This window comes from Heterodontus francisci, chromosome 1 (genome assembly GCF_036365525.1).
Source record: "Heterodontus francisci isolate sHetFra1 chromosome 1, sHetFra1.hap1, whole genome shotgun sequence".
Lineage (NCBI taxonomy): Eukaryota > Metazoa > Chordata > Chondrichthyes > Heterodontiformes > Heterodontidae > Heterodontus > Heterodontus francisci.
This window is the reverse complement of record NC_090371.1, coordinates 235,071,233-235,091,783: the sequence shown is the minus strand read 5'-3', so window position 1 is coordinate 235,091,783 and position 20,551 is coordinate 235,071,233.

The following is a 20,551-nucleotide window of genomic DNA, read 5'->3' as shown; positions in this document are numbered from 1 at the left end:
TCCACGCCTCGGTCGATCACTCCCCGTCTCGCCACTTCAAGCCCAACCCCTCGGTCGATCACTCCCCATCTCGCCACTTCAGATCCCACCCCTCGGTCGATCACTCCCCGTCAAATCACTTCGCGTCCCACCCCTCAGTCGATCACTCCCCATCTCGCCACTTCACGTCCCACCCCTCGGCCGATCACTCCCCGTCTCGCCACTTCACATCCCACCCCTCGGCCGATCACTCCCCGTCTCGCCTCTTCACATCCCACCCCTCGGTCGATCACTCCCCGTCTCGGCACTTCATGCCCACGCCTCGGTCGATCACTCCCCGTCTCGCCACTTCACATCCCACCCCTCGGTCGATCACTCCACATCTCGCCACTTCACATCCCACCCCTCGGCCGATCACTCCCCGTCTCGCCTCTTCACATCCCACCCCTCGGTCGATCACTCCCCGTCTCGGCACTTCATGCCCACGCCTCGGTCGATCACTCCCCGTCTCGCCACTTCACATCCCACCCCTCGGTCGATCACTCCACATCTCGCCACTTCACATCCCACCCCTCGGTCGATCACTCCCCGTCTCGCCACTTCACATCCCACCCCTCGGTCGATCACTCCCCGTCTCGCCACTTCACATCCCACCCCTCGGTCGATCACTCCCCGTCTCGCCACTTCACGCCGCACCCCTCGGTCGCTCACTCCCCGTCTCGCCACTTCACATCCCACCCCTCGGTCGATCACTCCCCGTCTCGCCACTTCATGCCCCACCCCTCGGTCGATCAATCCCCATCTCGTCACTTCACGCCTCACTCCTCGGTCGATCACTCCCCGTCTCGTCACTTCACATCCCACCCCTCGGTCGATCACTCCCCGTCTCGTCATATCACAACCCACCCCTCGGTCGATCACTCCCCGTCTCGCCACTTCACATCCCACCCCTCGGTCGATCACTCCCCATCTCGCCACTTCACGCCGCACCCCTCGGTCGCTCACTCCCCGTCTCGCCACTTCACATCCCTCCCCTCGGTCGATCACTCCCCGTCTCGCCACTTCATGCCCCACCCCTCGGTCGATCAATCCCCGTCTCGTCACTTCACGCCTCACCCCTCGGTCGATCACTCCCCGTCTCGTCACTTCACATCCCACCCCTCGGTCGTCCACTCCCCGTCTCGTCACTTCACATCCCACCCCTCGGCCGATCACTCCCCGTCTCGCCACTTCACATCCCACCCCTCGGTCGATCACTCCCCGTCTCGCCACTTCACATCCCACCCCTCGGTCGATCACTCCCCGTCTCGCCACTTCACATCGCACCCCTCGGCCGATCGTTCCCCATCTCGCGACTTCACATCCCACCCCTCGGTCGATCACTCCCCGTCTCGCCACTTCACGCCCACCCCTCGGTCGATCACTCCCCGTCTCTCCACTTCACGCCCCACCCCTCGGTCGATCACTCCCCGTCTCGCCACTTCACGCCCCACCCCTCGGTCGAACACTCCCCGTCTCGCCACTTCAAATCCCACCCCTCGGTCGATCACTCCCAGTCTCGCCACTTCACGCCCCACCCCTCGGTCGATCACTCCCCGTCTCGCCACTTCACGCACCGCCCCTCGGTCGATCACACCCCATCTCGCCACTTCACATCCCACCCCTCGGCCGACCACTCCCTGTCTCACCACTTCACATCACACCCCTCGGTCGATCACTCCCCGTCTCGCCACTACACATCCCACCCCTCGGTCGATCAATCCCCGTCTCGTCACTTCACATCCCACCCCTCGGTCGATCTCTCCCCGTCTCGTCACTTCTCATCCCACCCCTCAGTCGATCACTCACCGTCTCGTCTCTTCACATCCCACCCCTCGGTCGATCACTCCCCGTCCCGTCACTTTACATCCCACCCCTCGGTCGATCACTCCCCGTCTCGTCACTTCACATCCCACCCCTCGGTCGATCACTCCCCGTCCCGTCCCTTTACATCCCACCCCTCGGTCGATCTCTCCCCGTCTCGTCACTTCACATCCCACCCCTCGGTCGATCACTACCCGTCTCGCCACTTCACGCCCCACCCCTCGGTCGATCACTCCCCGTCTCGCCACTTCACGCCCCACCCCTCGGTCAATCACTCCCCGTCTCGCCACTTCAATTCCCACCCCTCGGTCGATCACTCCCTGTCTCGCCACTTCATGCCCCACCCCTCAGTCGATCACTCCCCGTCTCGCCACTTCACGCCCCGCCCCTCGGTCGATCACTCCCCGTCTCGTCACTTCACATCCCACCCATCGGTCGATCACTCCCCGTCTCGTCACTTCACATCCCAACCCTCGGTCGATCACTCCCCGTCTCGTCACTTCACATCCCACCCCTCGGTCGATCACTCCCCATCCCGTCACTTTACATCCCATCCCTCGGTCGATCACTCCCCGTCTCGTCACTTCACACCCCACCCCTCGGTCGATCACTCCCCGTCTCGCCACTTCACGCCCGACCCCTCGGTCGATCACTCCCCGTCTCGTCACTTCACATCCCACCCCTCGGTCGATCACTCCCCGTCTCGTCACTTCACATCCCACCCCTCGGTCGATCACTCCCTGTCCCGTCACTTTACATCCCACCCCTCGGTCGATCACTTCCCGCCTCGCCACTTCAAATCCCACCTCTCGGTCGATCACTCCCCGTCTCGCCACTTCACGCCCCACCCCTCAGTCGATCACTCCCCGTCTCGCCACTTCACGCCCCGCCCCTCGGTCGATCACTCCCCATCTCGTCACTTCACATCCCACCCCTCGGCAGTTCAGTCCCCTTCTCGCCACTTCACGCCCCACCCCTCGGTCGATCACTCCCCGTCTCGCCACTACAAATCCCACGCCTCGGTCGATCACTCCCCGTCTCGCCACTTCACGCCCAACCCCTCGGTCGATCACTCCCCGTCTCGCCACTTCAGATCCCACCCCTCGTTCGATCACTCCCCGTCACGTCACTTCGCGTCTCACCCCTCAGTCGATCACTCCACGTCGCGCCACTTCACGTCCCACCGATCGACCGATCACTCCCCGTCTCGCCACTTCACATCCCACCCCTCGGCCGATCACTCCCCGTCTCGCCTCTTCACATCCCACCCCTCGTTCGATCACTCCCCGTCTCGGCACTTCATGCCCACGCTTCGGTCGATCACTCCCCGTCTCGCCACTTCACATCCCACCCCTCGGTCGATCACTCCACATCTCGCCACTTCACATCCCACCCCTCGGTCGATCACTCCCCGTCTCGCCACTTCACATCCCACCCCTCGGTCGATCACTCCCCGTCGAGCCACTTCACGCCCCACCCCTCGGTCGATCACTCCCCGTCTCGTCACTTCACATCCCACCCCTCGGTCGATCACTCCCCGTCTCGTCATATCACAACCCACCCCTCGGTCGATCACTCCCCGTCTCGCCACTTCACATCCCACCCCTCGGTCGATCACTCCCCATCACGCCTCTTCACGCCGCACCCCTCGGTCGCTCACTCCCCGTTTCGCCACTTCACTTCCCACCCCTCGGTCGATCAGTCCCCGTCTCGCCACTTCACATCCCACCCCTTGGTCGATCACTCCCCGTCTCGCCACTTCATGACCCTCCCCTCGGTCGATCAATCCCCGTCTCGTCACTTCACGCCTCACCCCTCGGTCGATCACTCCCCGTCTCGTCACTTCACATCCCACCCCTCGGTCGTTCACTCCCCGTCTCGTCACTTCACATCCCACCCCTCGGCCGATCACTCCCCGTCTCGCCACTTCACATCCCACCCCTCGGTCGATCACTCCCCGTCTCGCCACTTCACATCCCACCCCTCGGTCGATCACTCACCGTCTCGCCACTTCACATCCCACCCCTCGGCCGATCGTTCCCCATCTTGCCACTTCACATCCCACCCCTCGGTCGATCACTCCCCGTCTCGCCACTTCACGCCCACCCCTCGGTCGATCACTCCCCGTCTTGCCACTTCACACCACACCCCTCGGTTGATCACTCCCCGTCTCGCCACTTCACACCCCACCCCTCGGTCGATCACTCCCCGTCTCACCACTTCACATCACATCCCTCGGTCGATCACTCCCCGTCTCGTCACTTCACATCCCACCCCTCGTTCGATCACTCCCCGTCCCGTCACTTTACATCCCACCCCTCGTTCGATCACTCCCCGTCTCGTCACTTCACATCCCACCCCTCGGTCGATCACTCCCCGTCTCGCCACTTCACGCCCCACCCCTCGGTCGATCACTCCCCGTCTCGCCACTTCACGCCCCACCCCTCGGTCAATCACTCCCCGTCTCGCCACTTCAAATCCCAACCCTCGGTCGATCACTCCCTGTCTCGCCACTTCACGCCCCACCCCTCGGTCGATCACTCCCCATCTCGCCACTTCACGCCCCGCCCCTCGGTCGATCACTCCCCATCTCGCCACTTCACATCCCACCCCTCGGCCGATCACTCCCTGTCTCCCACTTCACATCACACCCCTCGGTCGATCACTCCCCGTCTCGCCACTACACATCCCACCCCTCGGTCAATCACTCCCCGTCTTGTCACTTCACATCCCACCCCTCGGTCGATCACTCCCCGTCTCGTCACTTCACATCCCACCCCTCGGTCGATCACTCACCGTCACGTCACTTCACATCCCACCCCTCGGTCGATCACTCCCCGTCCCGTCACTTTACATCCCACCCCTCGGTCGATCACTCCCCGTCTCGTCACTTCACATCCCACCCCTCGGTCGATCACTCCCCGTCCCGTCACTTTACATCCCACCCCTCGGTCGATCACTCCCCGTCTCGTCACTTCACATCTCACCCCTCGGTCGATCACTGCCCGTCTCGCCACTTCACGCCCCACCCCTCGGTCGATCACTCCCCGTCTCGCAACTACAAATCCCACGCCTCGGTCGATCACTCCCCGTCTCGCCACTTCACGCCCAACCCCTCGGTCGATCACTCCCCGTCTCGCCACTTCAGATCCCACCCCTCGGTCGATCACTCGCCGTCACGTCACTTCGCGTCCCACGCCTCAGTCGATCACTCCACGTCGCGCCACTTCACGTCCCACCGATCGGCCGATCACTCCCCGTCTCGCCACTTCACATCCCACCCCTCGGCCGATCACTCCCCGTCTCGCCTCTTCACATCCCACCCCTCGTTCGATCACTCCCCGTCTCGGCACTTCATGCCCACGCTTCGGTCGATCACTCCCCGTCTCGCCACTTCACATCACACCCCTCGGTCGATCACTCCACATCTCGCCACTTCACATCCCACCCCTCGGTCGATCACTCCCCGTCTCGCCACTTCACATCCCACCCCTCGGTCGATCACTCCCCGTCTAGCCACTTCACGCCCCACCCCTCGTTCGATCACTCCCCGTCTCGTCACTTCACATCCCACCCCTCGGTCGATCACTCCCCGTCTCGTCATATCACAACCCACCCCTCGTTCGATCACTCCCCGTCTCGCCACTTCACATCCCACCCCTCGGTCGATCACTCCCCATCACGCCTCTTCATGCCGCACCCCTCGGTCGCTCACTCCCCGTCTCGCCACTTCACTTCCCACCCCTCGGTCGATCACTCCCCGTCTCGCCACTTCACATCCCACCCCTCGGACGATCACTCCCCGTCTCGCCACTTCATGCCCCACCCCTCGGTCGATCAATCCCCGTCTCGTCACTTCACGCCTCACCCCTCGGTCGATCACTCCCCGTCTCGTCACTTCACATCCCACCCCTAGGCCGATCACTCCCCGTCTCGCCACTTCACATCCCACCCCTCGGCCGATCGTTCCCCATCTCGCCACTTCACATCCCACCCCTCCGTCGATCACTTCCCGTCTCGCCACTTCACGCCCACCCCTCGGTCGATCACTGCCCGTCTTGCCACTTCACACCACACCCCTCGGTTGATCACTCCCCGTCTCGGCACTTCACACCCCACCCCTCGGTCGATCACTCCCCGTCTCACCACTTCACATCACACCCCTCGGTCGATCACTCCCCGTCTCGTCACTTCACATCCCACCCCTCGTTCGATCGCTCCCCGTCCCGTCACTTTACATCCCACCCCTCGTTCGATCACTCCCCGTCTCGTCACTTCACATCCCACCCCTCGGTCGATCACTCCCCGTCTCGCCACTTCACGCCCCACCCCTCGGTCGATCACTCCCCGTCTCGCCACTTCACGCCCCACCCCTCGGTCAATCACTCCCCGTCTCGCCACTTCAAATCCCACCCCTCGGTCGATCACTCCCTGTCTCGCCACTTCACGCCCCACCCCTCGGTCGATCACTCCCCATCTCGCCACTTCACGCCCCGCCCCTCGGTCGATCACTCCCCATCTCGCCACTTCACATCCCACCCCTCGGCCGATCACTCCCTGTCTCCCACTTAACATCACACCCCTCGGTCGATCACTCCCCGTCTCGCCACTACACATCCCACCCCTCGGTCAATCACTCCCCGTCTTGTCACTTCACATCCCACCCCTCGGTCGATCACTCCCCGTCTCGTCACTTCACATCCCACCCCTCGGTCGATCACTCACCGTCACGTCACTTCACATCCCACCACTCGGTCGATCACTCCCCGTCCCGTCACTTTACATCCCACCCCTCGGTCGATCACTCCCCGTCTCGTCACTTCACATCCCACCCCTCGGTCGATCAGTCCCCGTCCCGTCACTTTACATCCCACCCCTCGGTCCATCACTCCCCGTCTCATCACTTCACATCTCACCCCTCGGTCGATCACTCCCCGTCTCGCCACTTCACGCCCCACCCCTCGGTCGATCACTCCCCGTCTCACCACTTCACGCCCCACCCCTCGGTCAATCACTCCCCGTCTCGCCACTTCAAATCACACCTCTCGGTCGATCACTCCCTGTCTCGCCACTTCACGCCCCACCCCTCGGTCGATCACTCCCCGTCTCGCCACTTCACGCCCTGCCCCTCGGTCGATCACTCCCCATCTCGCCACTTCACATCCCACCCCTCGGCCGATCACTCCCTGTCTCACCACTTCACATCACACCCCTCGGTCGATCACTCCCCATCCCGTCACTTTACATCCCACCCCTCGGTCGATCACTCCCCGTCCAGTCACTTCACATCCCACCCCTCGGTCGATCACTGCCCGTCTCGCCACTTCACACCCCACCCCTCAGTCGATCACTCCCCATCTCGCCACTTCACGCCCCGCCCCTCGGTCGATCACTCCCCATCTCGTCACTTCACATCCCACCCCTCGGCCGTTCAGTCCCCTTCTCGCCTCTTCACGCCCCACCCCCTAGTCGATCACTCCCCGTCTCGCCACTACACATCCCACCCCTCGGTCGATCACTCCCCGTCTCGTCACTTCACATCCCACCCCTCGGTCGATCACTCCCCATCCCGTCACTTTACATCCCACCCCTCGGTCGATCACTCCCCGTCTCGTCACTTCACATCCCACCCCTCGGTCGATCACTGCCCGTCTCGCCACTTCTCACCCCACCCCTCGGTCGATCACTCCCCGTCTCGCCACTTCAAATCCCACCACTCGGTCGATCACTCCCCGTCTCGCCACTTCACGCCCCACCCCTCAGTCGATCACTCCCCGTCTCGCCACTTCACACCCCGCCCCTCGGTCGATCACTCCCCGTCTCGCCACTACACATCACACGCCTCGGTCGATCACTCCACGTCTCGCCACTTAACGCCCAACCCCTCGGTAGATCACTCCCCGTCTCGCCACTTCAGATCCCACCCCTCGGTCGATCACTCCCCGTCACGTCACTTCGCGTCCCACCCCTCAGTCGATCACTCCCCGTCTCGCCACTTCACGTCCCACCGATCGGCCGATCACTCCCCGTCTCGCCACTTCACATCCCACCCCTCGGCCGATCACTCCCCGTCTCGCCTCTTCACATCCCACCCCTCGGTCGATCACTCCCCGTCTCGGCGCTTCATGCCCACGCCTCGGTCGATCACTCCCCGTCTCGCCACTTCACATCCCACCCCTCGGTCGATCACTCCACCTCTCGCCACTTAACATCCCACCCCTCGGTCGATCACTCCCCGTCTCGCCACTTCACATCCCACCCCTCGGTCGATCACTCCCCGTCTCGCCACTTCACGCCCCACCCCTCGGTCGATCACTCCCCGTCTCGTCACTTCACATCCCACCCCTCGGTCAATCACACCCCGTCTCGTCATATCACATCCCTCCCCTCGGTCGATCACTCCCCGTCTCGCCACTTCACATTCCACCCCTCGGTCGATCACTCCCCATCTCGCCACTTCACGCCGCACCCCTCGGTCGCTCACTCCCCGTCTCGCCACTTCACTTCCCACCCCTCGGTCGATCAGTCCCCGTCTCGCCACTTCCCATCCCACCCCTCGGTCGATCACTCCCCGTCTCGCCACTTCATGCCCCACCCCTCGGTCGATCAATCCCCGTCTCGTCACTTCACGCCTCACCCCTCGGTCCATCACTCCCCGTCTCGTCACTTCATATCCCACCCCTCGGTCGTTCACTCCCCGTCTCGTCACTTCACATCCCACCCCTCGGCCGATCACTCCCCGTCTCGCCACTTCACATCCCACCCCTCGGTCGATCACTCCCCATCCCGTCACTTTACATCCGACAACTCGGTCGATCACTCCCCGTCTCGTCACTTCACATCCCACCCCTCGGTCGATCACTCCCCGTCTCGCCACTTCACACCCCACCCCTCGGTCGATCACACCCCGTCTCGCCACTTCACGCCCCACCCCTCGGTCGATCACTCCCCGTCTCGTCACTACACATCCCACCCCTCGGTCGATCACTCCCCGTCTCGTCACTTCACATCCCACCCCTTGGCCGATCACTCCCCGTCTCGCCACTTCAAATCCCACCCCTCGGCCGATCACTCCCCGTCTCGCCACTTTACATCCCACCCCTCGGTCGATCACTCCCCGTCTCGCCACTTCACATCCCTCCCCTCGGTCGATCACTCCCCGTCTCGCCACTTCACATCCCAGCCCTCGGCCGATCGTTCCCCATCTCACCACTTCACATCCCACCCCTCGGTCGATCACTCCCCGTCTCGCCACTTCACGCCCCACCCTTCGGTCAATCACTCCCCGTCTCGCAACTTCAAATCACACCCCTCGGTCGATCACTCCCTGTCTCGTCACTTTACATCCCACCCCTCGGTCGATCACTCCGCGTCTCGCCACTTCACGCCCCGCCCCTCGGTCGATCACTCCCCATCTCGCCACTTCACATCCCACCCCTCGGCCGATCACTCCCTGTCTCACCACTTCACATCACACCCCTCGGTCGATTACTCCCCGTTTCGCCACTTCACATCCCACCCCTCGGTCGATCACTCCCCGTCTCGTCACATCACATCCCACCCCTCGGTCGATCACTCCCCGTCTCGTCACTTCACATCCCACCCCTCGGTCGATCAGTCCCCGTCTCGTCACTTCACATCCCACCCCTCGGTCGATCACTCCCCATCCCGTCACTTTACATCCCACCCCTCGGTCGATCACTCCCCGTCTCGTCACTTCACATCCCACCCCTCGGTCGATCACTCCCCGTCTCGTCACTTCACATCCCACCCATCGGTCGATCACTCCCCATCCCGTCACTTTACATCCCACCCCTCGGTCGATCACTCCCCGTCTCGTCACTTCACATCCCACCCCTCGGTCGATCACTCCCCGTCTCGCCACTTCACACCCCACCCCTCGGTCGATCACTCCCCGTCTCACCACTTCACGCCCCACCCGTGGGTCGATCACTCCCCGTCTCGTCACTTCACATCCCACCCCTCGTTCGATCACTCCCCGTCCCGTCACTTTAAATCCCACCCCTCGGTCGATCACTCCCCGACTCGCCACTTCAAATCCCACCACTCGGTCGATCACTCCCCGTCTCGCCACTTCACGCCCCACCCCTCAGTCGATCACTCCCCGTCTCGCCACTTCACGCCCCGCCCCTCGGTCGATCACTCCCCATCTCGTCACTTCACATCCCACCCCTCGGCCGTTCAGTCCCCTTCTCGCCACTTCACGCCCCACCCCTTGGTCGATCACTCCCCGTCTCGCCACTACACTTCCCACGCCTCGGTCGATCACTCCCCGTCTCGCCACTTAACGCCCAACCCCTCGGTCGATCACTCCCCATCTCGCCACTTCACGTCCCACCGATCTGCCGATCACTCCCCGTCTCGCCACTTCACATCCCACCCCTCGGTCGATCACTCCCCGTCTCGGCACTTCATGCCCACGCCTCGGTCGATCACTCCCCGTCTCGCCACTTCACATCCCACCCCTCGTTCGATCACTCCACGTCTCACCACTTCACATCCCACCCCTCGGTCGATCACTCCCCGTCTCGCCACTTCACATCCCACCCCTCGGTCGATCACTCCCCGTCTCGCCACTTCACGCCCCACCCCTCGGTCGATCACTCCCCGTCTCGTCATATCACAAACCTCCCCTCGGTCGATCACTCCCCGTCTCGCGACTTCACATCCCACCCCTCGGTCGATCACTCCACATCTCGCCACTTCACGCCGCACCCCTCGGTCGCTCACTCCCCTTCTCGCCACTTCACTTCCCACCCCTCGGTCGATCAGTCCCCGTCTCGCCACTTCACATCCCACCCCTCGGTCGCTCACTCCCCTTCTCGCCACTTCACTTCCCACCCCTCGGTCGATCAGTCCCCGTCTCGCCACTTCACATCCCACCCCTCGGTCGATCACTCCCTGTCTTGCCACTTCACACCACACCCCTCAGTTGATCACTCCCCGTCTCGCCACTTCACACCCCACCACTCGGTCGATCACTCCCCGTCTCACCACTTCACATCACACCCCTCGGACGATCACTCCCCATCTCGTCACTTCACATCGCACCCCTCGGTCGATCACTCCCCGTTTCGCCACTTCACATCCCACCCCTCGGTCGATCACTCCCCGTCTCGTTACTTCACATCCCACCCCTCGGTCGATCACTCCCCGTCTCGTCTCTTCACATCCCACCCCTCGGTCGATCACTCCCCGTCTCGTCACTTCACATCCCACCCCTCGGTCGATCACTCCCCGCCCCGTCACTTTACATCCCACCCCTCGGTCAATCACTCCCCGTCTCGTCACTTCACATCCCACCCCTCGGTCTATCACTCCCCGTCTCGCCACTTCACGCCCCACCCCTCGGTCGATCACTCCCCGTCTCGCCACTTCACGCGCCACCCCTCGGTCAATCACTCACCGTCTCGTCACTTCAAATCCCTCCCCTCGGTCGATCACTCCCTGTCTCGCCACTTCACATCACACCCCTCGGTCGATCACTCCCCGTCTCGCCACTGCACATCCCACCCCTCGGTCGATCACTCCCCGTCTCGTCACTTCACATCCCACCCCTCGGTCGATCACTCCCCGTCTCGTCACTTCGCATCCCACCCCTCGGTCGATCACTCCCCGTCTTGCCACTTCACACCACACCCCTCAGTTGATCACTCCCCGTCTCGCAACTTGACACCCCACCCCTCGGTCGATCACTCCCCGTCTCACCACTTCACATCACACCCCTCGGACGATCACTCCCCATCTCGTCACTTCACATCGCACCCCTCGGTCGATCACTCCCCGTTTCGCCACTTCACATCCCACCCCTCGGTCGATCACTCCCCGTCTCTTTACTGCACATTCCACCCCTCGGTCGATCACTCCCCGTCTCGTCACTTCACATCCCACCCCTCGGTCGAACACTCCCCGTCTCGTCACTTCACATCCCACCCCTCGGTCGATCACTCCCCGTCCCGTCACTTTACATCCCACCCCTCGGTCGATCACTCCCCATCTCGTCACTTCACATCCCACCCCTCGGTCGATCACTCCCCGTCTCGCCACTTCACGCCCCACCCCTCGGTCGATCACTCCCCGTCTCGCCACTTCACGCCCCGCCCCTCGGTCGATCACTCCCCATCTCGCCACTTCACATCCCACCCCTCGGCCGATCACTCCCTGTCTCACCACTTCACATCACACCCCTCGGTCGATCACTCCCCGTCTCGCCACTGCACATCCCACCCCTCGGTCGATCACTCCCCGTCTCGTCACTTCACATCCCACCCCTCGGTCGATCACTCCCCGTCTCTTCACTTCGCATCCCACCCCTCGGTCGATCACTCCCCTTCTCGTCACTTCCCATCCCACCCCTCGGTCGATCACTCCCCGTCCCGTCACTTTACATCCCACCCCTCGGTCGATCACTCCCCATCTCGTCACTTCACATCCCACCCCTCGGGCGATCACTCCCCGTCCCGTCACTTTACATCCCACCCCTCGGTCAATCACTCCCCGTCTCGTCACTTCACATCCCACCCCTCGGTCGATCACTCCCCGTCTCGCCACTTCACGCCCCACCCCTCGGTCGATCACTCCCCTTCTCGCCACTTCACGCCCCACCCCTCGGTCAATCACTCCCCGTCTCGCCACTTCAAATCCCACCCCTCGGTCGATCACACCCCGTCTCGCCACTTCACGCCCCACCCCTCGGTCGATCACTCCCCGTCTTGCCACTTCACACCACACCCCTCAGTTGATCACTCCCCGTCTCGCAACTTGACACCCCACCCCTCGGTCGATCACTCCCCGTCTCACCACTTCACATCACACCCCTCGGACGATCACTCCCCATCTCGTCACTTCACATCGCACCCCTCGGTCGATCACTCCCCGTTTCGCCACTTCACATCCCACCCCTCGGTCGATCACTCCCCGTCTCTTTACTTCACATTCCACCCCTCGGTCGATCACTCCCCGTCTCGTCACTTCACATCCCACCCCTCGGTCGAACACTCCCCGTCTCGTCACTTCACATCCCACCCCTCGGTCGATCACTCCCCGTCCCGTCACTTTACATCCCACCCCTCGGTCGATCACTCCCCGTTTCGTCACTTCACATCCCACCCCTCTGTCGATCACTCCCCGTCTCGCCACTTCACGCCCCACCCCTCGGTCGATCACTCCCCGTCTCGCCACTTCACGCCCCACCCCTCGGTCAATCACTCCCCGTCTCGTCACTTCAAATCCCACCCCTCGGTCGATCACTCCCTGTCTCGCCACTTCACGCTCCACCCCTCGGTCGATCACTCCCCGTCTCGCCACTTCACGCCCCGCCCCTCGGTCGATCACTCCCCATCTCGCCACTTCACATCCCACCCCTCGGCCGATCACTCCCTGTCTCAAAACTTCACATCACACCCCTCGGTCGATCACTCCCCGTCTCGCCACTGCACATCCCACCCCTCGGTCGATCACTCCCCGTCTCGTCACTTCACATCCCACCCCTCGGTCGATCACTCCCCGTCTCTTCACTTCGCATCCCACCCCTCGGTCGATCACTCCCCTTCTCGTCACTTCCCATCCCACCCCTCGGTCGATCACTCCCCGTCCCGTCACTTTACATCCCACCCCTCGGTCGATCACTCCCCATCTCGTCACTTCACATCCCACCCCTCGGGCGATCACTCCCCGTCCCGTCACTTTACATCCCACCCCTCGGTCGATCACTCCCCGTCTCGTCACTTCACATCCCACCCCTCGGTCGATCACTCCCCGTCTCGCCACTTCACGCCCCACCCCTCGGTCGATCACTCCCCTTCTCGCCAGTTCACGCCCCACCCCTCGGTCAATCACTCCCCGTCTCGCCACTTCAAATCCCACCCCTCGGTCGATCACACCCTGTCTCGCCACTTCACGCCCCACCCCTCGGTCGATCACTCCCCGTCTCGCCACTTCACGCCCCGCCCCTCGGTCGATCACTCCCCATCTCGCGACTTCACATCCCACCCCTCGGCCGATCACTCCCTGTCTCACCACTTCACATCACACCCCTCGGTCGATCACTCCCCGTATCGCCAATTCACATCCCACCCCTCGGTCAATCACTCCCCGTCTCGCCACTTCACATCCCACCCCTCGGTCGATCACTCCCCATCTCGCCACTTCACGCCGCACCCCTCGGTCGCTCACTCCCCGCCTCGCCACTTCACATCCCACCCCTCGGTCGATCACTCCCCGTCTCGCCACTTCATGCCCCACCCCTTGGTCGATCAATCCCCGTCTCGTCACTTCACGCCTCACCCCTCGGTCGATCACTCCCCGTCTCGTCACCTCACATCCCACCCCTCGGTCATTCACTCCCCGTCTCGTCACTTCACATCCCACCCCTCGGCCGATCACTCCCCGTCTCGCCACTTCAAATCCCACCATTCGGTAGATCACTCCCCGTCTCGCCACTTCAGTTCCCACCCCTTGGTCGATCACTCCCTGTCTCGTCACTTCACATCCCACCCCTCGCTCGATCACTCCCCATCTCGTCACTTCACATCCCACCCCTCGGTCGATCACTCCCCATCCCGTCACTTTAAATCCCACCCCTCGGTCGATCACTCCCCGTCTCGCCACTTCAAATCCCACCACTCGGTAGATCACTCCCCGTCTCGCCACTTCACGTCCCACCCCTCAGTCGATCACTCCCCGTCTCGCCACTTCACACCCCGCCCCTCGGTCGATCACTCCCCGTCTCGCCACTACACATCACACGCCTCGGTCGATCACTCCCCGTCTAGCCACTTAACGCCCAACCCCTCGGTCGATCACTCCCCGTCTCGCCACTTCAGTTCCCACCCCTCGGTCGATCACTCCCCGTCACGTCAATTCGCGTCCCACCCCTCAGTCGATCACTCCCCGTCTCGCCACTTCACGTCCCACCGATCGGCCGATCACTCCCCGTCTCGCCACTTCACATCCCACCCCTCGGCCGATCACTCCCCGTCTCGCCTCTTCACATCCCACCCCTCGGTCGATCACTCCCCGTCTCGGCGCTTCATGCCCACGCCTCGGTCGATCACTCCCCGTCTCGCCACTTCACATCCCACCCCTCGGTCGATCACTCCACGTCTCGCCACTTAACATCCCACCCCTTGGTCGATCACTCCCCGTCTCGCCACTTCACATCCCACCCCTCGGTCGATCACTCCCCGTCTCGCCACTTCACGCCCCACCCCTCGGTCGATCACTCCCCGTCTCGTCACTTCACATCCCACCCCTCGGTCGATCACTCCCCGTCTCGTCATATCACAACCCTCCCCTCGGTCGATCACTCCCCGTCTCGCCACTTCAAATCCCACCCCTCGGTCGATCACTCCCCATCTCGCCACTTCACGCCGCACCCCTCGGTCGCTCACTCCCCGTCTCGCCACTTCACTTCCCACCCCTCGGTCGATCAGTCCCCGTCTCGCCACTTCACATCCCACCCCTCGGTCGATCACTCCCCGTCTCGCCACTTCATTCCCCACCCCTCGGTCGATCAATCCCCGTCTCGTCACTTCACGCCTCACCCCTCGGTCCATCACTCCCCGTCTCGTCACTTCATATCCCACCCCTCGGTCGTTCACTCCCCGTCTCGTCACTTCACATCCCACCCCTCGGCCGATCACTCCCCGTCTCGCCACTTCACATCCCACCCCTCGGTCGATCACTCCCCATCCCGTCACTTTACATCCCACCACTCGGTCGATCACTCCCCGTCTCGTCACTTCACATCCCACCCCTCGGTCGATCACTCCCCGTCTCGCCACTTCACACCCCACCCCTCGGTCGATCACACCCCGTCTCACCACTTCACGCCCCACCCCTCGGTTGATCACTCCCCGTCTCGTCACTTCACATCCCACCCCTCGGTCGATCACTCCCCGTCTCGTCACTTCACATCCCACCCCTCGGCCGATCACTCCCCGTCTCGCCACTTCACATCGCACCCCTCGGCCGATCACTCCCCGTCTCGCCACTTTACATCCCACCCCTCGGTCGATCACTCCCCGTCTCGCCACTTCACATCCCACCCCTCGGTCGATCACTCCCCGTCTCGCCACTTCACATCCCAGCCCTCGGCCGATCGTTCCCCATCTCACCACTTCACATCCCACCCCTCGGTCGATCACTCCCCGTCTCGCCACTTCACGCCCCACCCTTCGGTCAATCACTCCCCGTCTCGCCACTTCAAATCACACCCCTCGGTCGATCACTCCCTGTCTCGTCACTTTACATCCCACCCCTCGGTCGATCACTCCCCGTCTCGCCACTTCACGCCCCGCCCCTCGGTCGATCACTCCCCATCTCGCCACTTCACATCCCACCCCACGGCCGATCACTCCCTGTCTCACCACTTCACATCACACCCCTCGGTCGATTACTCCCCGTTTTGCCACTTCACATCCCACCCCTCGGTCGATCACTCCCCGTCTCGTCACATCACATCCCACCCCTCGGTCGATCACTCCCCGTCTCGTCACTTCATATCCCACCCCTCGGTCGTTCACTCCCCGTCTCGTCACTTCACATCCCACCCCTCGGCCGATCACTCCCCGTCTCGCCACTTCACATCCCACCCCTCGGTTGATCACTCCCCATCCCGTCACTTTACATCCCACCACTCGGTCGATCACTCCCCGTCTCGTCACTTCACATCCCACCCCTCGGTCGATCACTCCCCGTCTCGCCACTTCACACCCCACCCCTCGGTCGATCACTCCCCATCCCGTCACTTTACATCCCACCCCTCGGTCGATCACTCCCCGTCTCGTCACTTCACATCCCACCCCTCGGTCGATCACTCCCCGTCTCGCCACTTCACACCCCACCCCTCGGTCGATCACTCCCCGTCTCGCCACTTCACGCCCCACCCCTCGGTCGATCACTCCCAGTCTCGTCACTTCACATCCCACCCCTCGGTCGATCACTCCCCGTCTCGTCACTTCACATCCCACCCCTCGGTAGATCACTCCCCGTCCCGTCACTTTAAATCCCACCCCTCGGTCGATCACTCCCCGTCTCGCCACTTCAAATCCCACCACTCGGTCGATCACTCCCCGTCTCGCCACTTCACGCCCCACCCCTCAGTCGATCACTCCCCGTCTCGCCACTTCACGCCCCGCCCCTCGGTCGATCATACCCCATCTCGTCACTTCACATCCCACCCCTCGGCCGTTCAGTCCCCTTCTCGCCACTTCACGCCCCACCCCTTGGTCGATCACTCCCCGTCTCGCCACTACACATCCCACACCTCGGTCGATCACTCCCCGTCTCGCCACTTAACGCCCAACCCCTCGGTCGATCACTCCCCGTCTCGCCACTTCAGATCCCGCCCCTCGGTCGATCACTCCCCGTCACGTCACTTCGCGTCCCACCCCTCAGTCGATCACTCCCCGTCTCGCCACTTAACGCCCAACCCCTCGGTCGATCACTCCCCGTCTCGCCACTTCACATCCCACCCCTCGGTCGATCACTCCCCGTCTCGCCACTTCACGCCCCACCCCTCGGTCGATCACTCCCCGTCTCGTCACTTCACATCCCACCCCTCGGTCGATCACTCCCTTTCTCGTCATATGACAACCCTCCCCTCGGTCGATCACTCCCCGTCTCGCCACTTCACATCCCACCCCTCGGTCGATCACTCCCCATCTCGCCACTTCACGCCGCACCCCTCGGTCGCTCACTCCCCGTCTCGCCACTTCACTTCCCACCCCTCGGTCGATCAGTCCCCGTCTCGCCACTTCACATCCCACCCCTCGGTCGATCACTCCCCGTCTCGCCACTTCACGCCTCACCCCTCGGTCCATCACTCCCCGTCTCGTCACTTCACATCCCACCCCTCGGACATTCACTCCCCGTCTCGTCACTTCACATCCCACCCCTCGGCCGATCACTCCCCGTCTCGCCACTTCACATCCCACCCCTCGTTCGATCACCCCCCATCTCGCCACTTCACATCCCACCCCTCGGTCGATCACTCCCCGTCTCGCCACTTCACAACGCACCCCTCAGCCGATCGTTCCCCAAATCGCCACTTGACATCCCACCCCTCGGTCGATCACTCCCCGTCTCGCCACTTCACGCCCACCCCTCGGTCGATCACTCCCTCTCTTGCCATTTCACACCACACCCCTCAGTTGATCACTCCCCGTCTCGCCACTTCACACCCCACCCCTCGGTCGATCACTCCCCGTCTCACCACTTCACATCACACCCCTCGGACGATCACACCCCATCTTGTCACTTCACATCGCACCCCTCGGTCGATCACTCCCCGTTTCGCCACTTCACATCCCACCCCTCGGTCGATCACTCCCCGTCTCGTTACTTCACATCCCACCCCTCGGTCGATCACTCCCCATCTCGTCACTTCACATCCCACCCCTCGGCCGTTCAGTCCCCTTCTCGCCACTTCACGCCCCACCCCTTGGTCGATCACTCCTCGTCTCGCCACTACACATCCCACACCTCGGTCGATCACTCCCCGTCTCGCCACTTAACGCCCAACACCTCGGTCGATCACTCCCCGTCTCGCCACTTCAGATCCCACCCCTCGGTCGATCACTCCCCGTCACGTCACTTCGCGTCCCACCCCTCAGTCGATCACTCCCCGTCTCGCCACTTCACGTCCCACCGATCGGCCGATCACTCCCCGTCTCGCCACTTCACATCCCACCCCTCGGTCGATCACTCCCCGTCTCGGCACTTCATGCCCACGCCTCGGTCGATCACTCCCCGTCTCGCCACTTCACATCCCACCCCTCGGTCGATCACTCCACGTCTCACCACTACACATCCCACCCTTCGGTCGATCACTCCCCGTCTCGCCACTTCACATCCCACCCCTCGGTCGATCACTCCCCGTCTCGCCACTTCACGCCCCACCCCTCGGTCGATCACTCCCCGTCTCGTCACTTCACATCCCACCCCTCGGTCGATCACTCCCCGTCTCGTCATATCACAACCCTCCCCTCAGTCGATCACTCCCCGTCTCGCCACTTCACATCCCACCCCTCGGTCGATCACTCCCCATCTCGCCACTTCACGCCGCACCCCTCGGTCGCTCACTCCCCGTCTCGCCACTTCACTTCCCACCCCTCGGTCGATCAGTCCCCGTCTCGCCACTTCACATCCCACCCCTCGGTCGATCACTCCCCATCTCGCCACTTCACGCCTCACCCCTCGGTCCATCACTCCCCGTCTCGTCACTTCACATCCCACCCCTCGGTCATTCACTCTCCGTCTCGTCACTTCACATCCCACCCCTCGGCTGATCACTCCCCGTCTCGCCACTTCACATCCCACCCCTCGGTCGATCACTCCCCGTCTCGCCACTTCACATACCACCCCTCGGTCGATCACTCCCCGTCTCGCCACTTCACATCCCACCCCTCGGCCGATCGTTCCCCAAATCGCCACTTCACATCCCACCCCTCGGTCGATCACTCCCCGTGTCGCCACTTCACGCCCACCCCTCGGTCGATCACTCCCTGTCTTGCCACTTCACACCACACCCCTCAGTTAATCACTCCCCGTCTCGCCACTTCACACCCCACCCCTCGGTCGATCACTCCCCGTCTCACCACTTCACATCACACCCCTCGGACGATCACTCCCCATCTCGTCACTTCACATCGCACCCCTCGGTCGATCACTCCCCGTTTCGCCACTTCACATCCCACCCCTCGGTCGATCACTCCCCGTCTCGTCACTTCACATCCCACCCCTCGGTCGATCACTCCCCGTCTCGTCACTTCACATCCCACCCCTCGGTCGATCACTCCCCGTCTCGTCACTTCACATCCCACCCCTCGGTCGATCACTCCCCGTCCCGTCACTTTACATCCCACCCCTCGGTCGATCACTTCCCGTCTCGTCACTTCACATCCCACCCCTCGGTCTATCACTCCCCGTCTCGTCACTTCACATCCCACCCCTCGGTCGATCACTCCCCGTCTCGTTACTTCACATCCCACCCCTCGGTCGATCACTCCCCATCTCGTCACTTCACATCCCACCCCTCGGCCGTTCAGTCCCCTTCTCGCCACTTCACGCCCCACCCCTTGGTCGATCACTCCTCGTCTCGCCACTACACATCCCACACCTCGGTCGATCACTCCCCGTCTCGCCACTTAACGCCCAACACCTCGGTCGATCACTCCCCGTCTCGCCACTTCAGATCCCACCCCTCGGTCGATCACTCCCCGTCACGTCACTTCGCGTCCCACCCCTCAGTCGATCACTCCCCGTCTCGCCACTTCACGTCCCACCGATCGGCCGATCACTCCCCGTCTCGCCACTTCACATCCCACCCCTCGGTCGATCACTCCCCGTCTCGGCACTTCATGCCCACGCCTCGGTCGATCACTCCCCGTCTCGCCACTTCACATCCCACCCCTCGGTCGATCACTCCACGTCTCACCACTACACATCCCACCCTTCGGTCGATCACTCCCCGTCTCGCCACTTCACATCCCACCCCTCGGTCGATCACTCCCCGTCTCGCCACTTCACGCCCCACCCCTCGGTCGATCACTCCCCGTCTCGTCACTTCACATCCCACCCCTCGGTCGATCACTCCCCGTCTCGTCATATCACAACCCTCCCCTCAGTCGATCACTCCCCGTCTCGCCACTTCACATCCCACCCCTCGGTCGATCACTCCCCATCT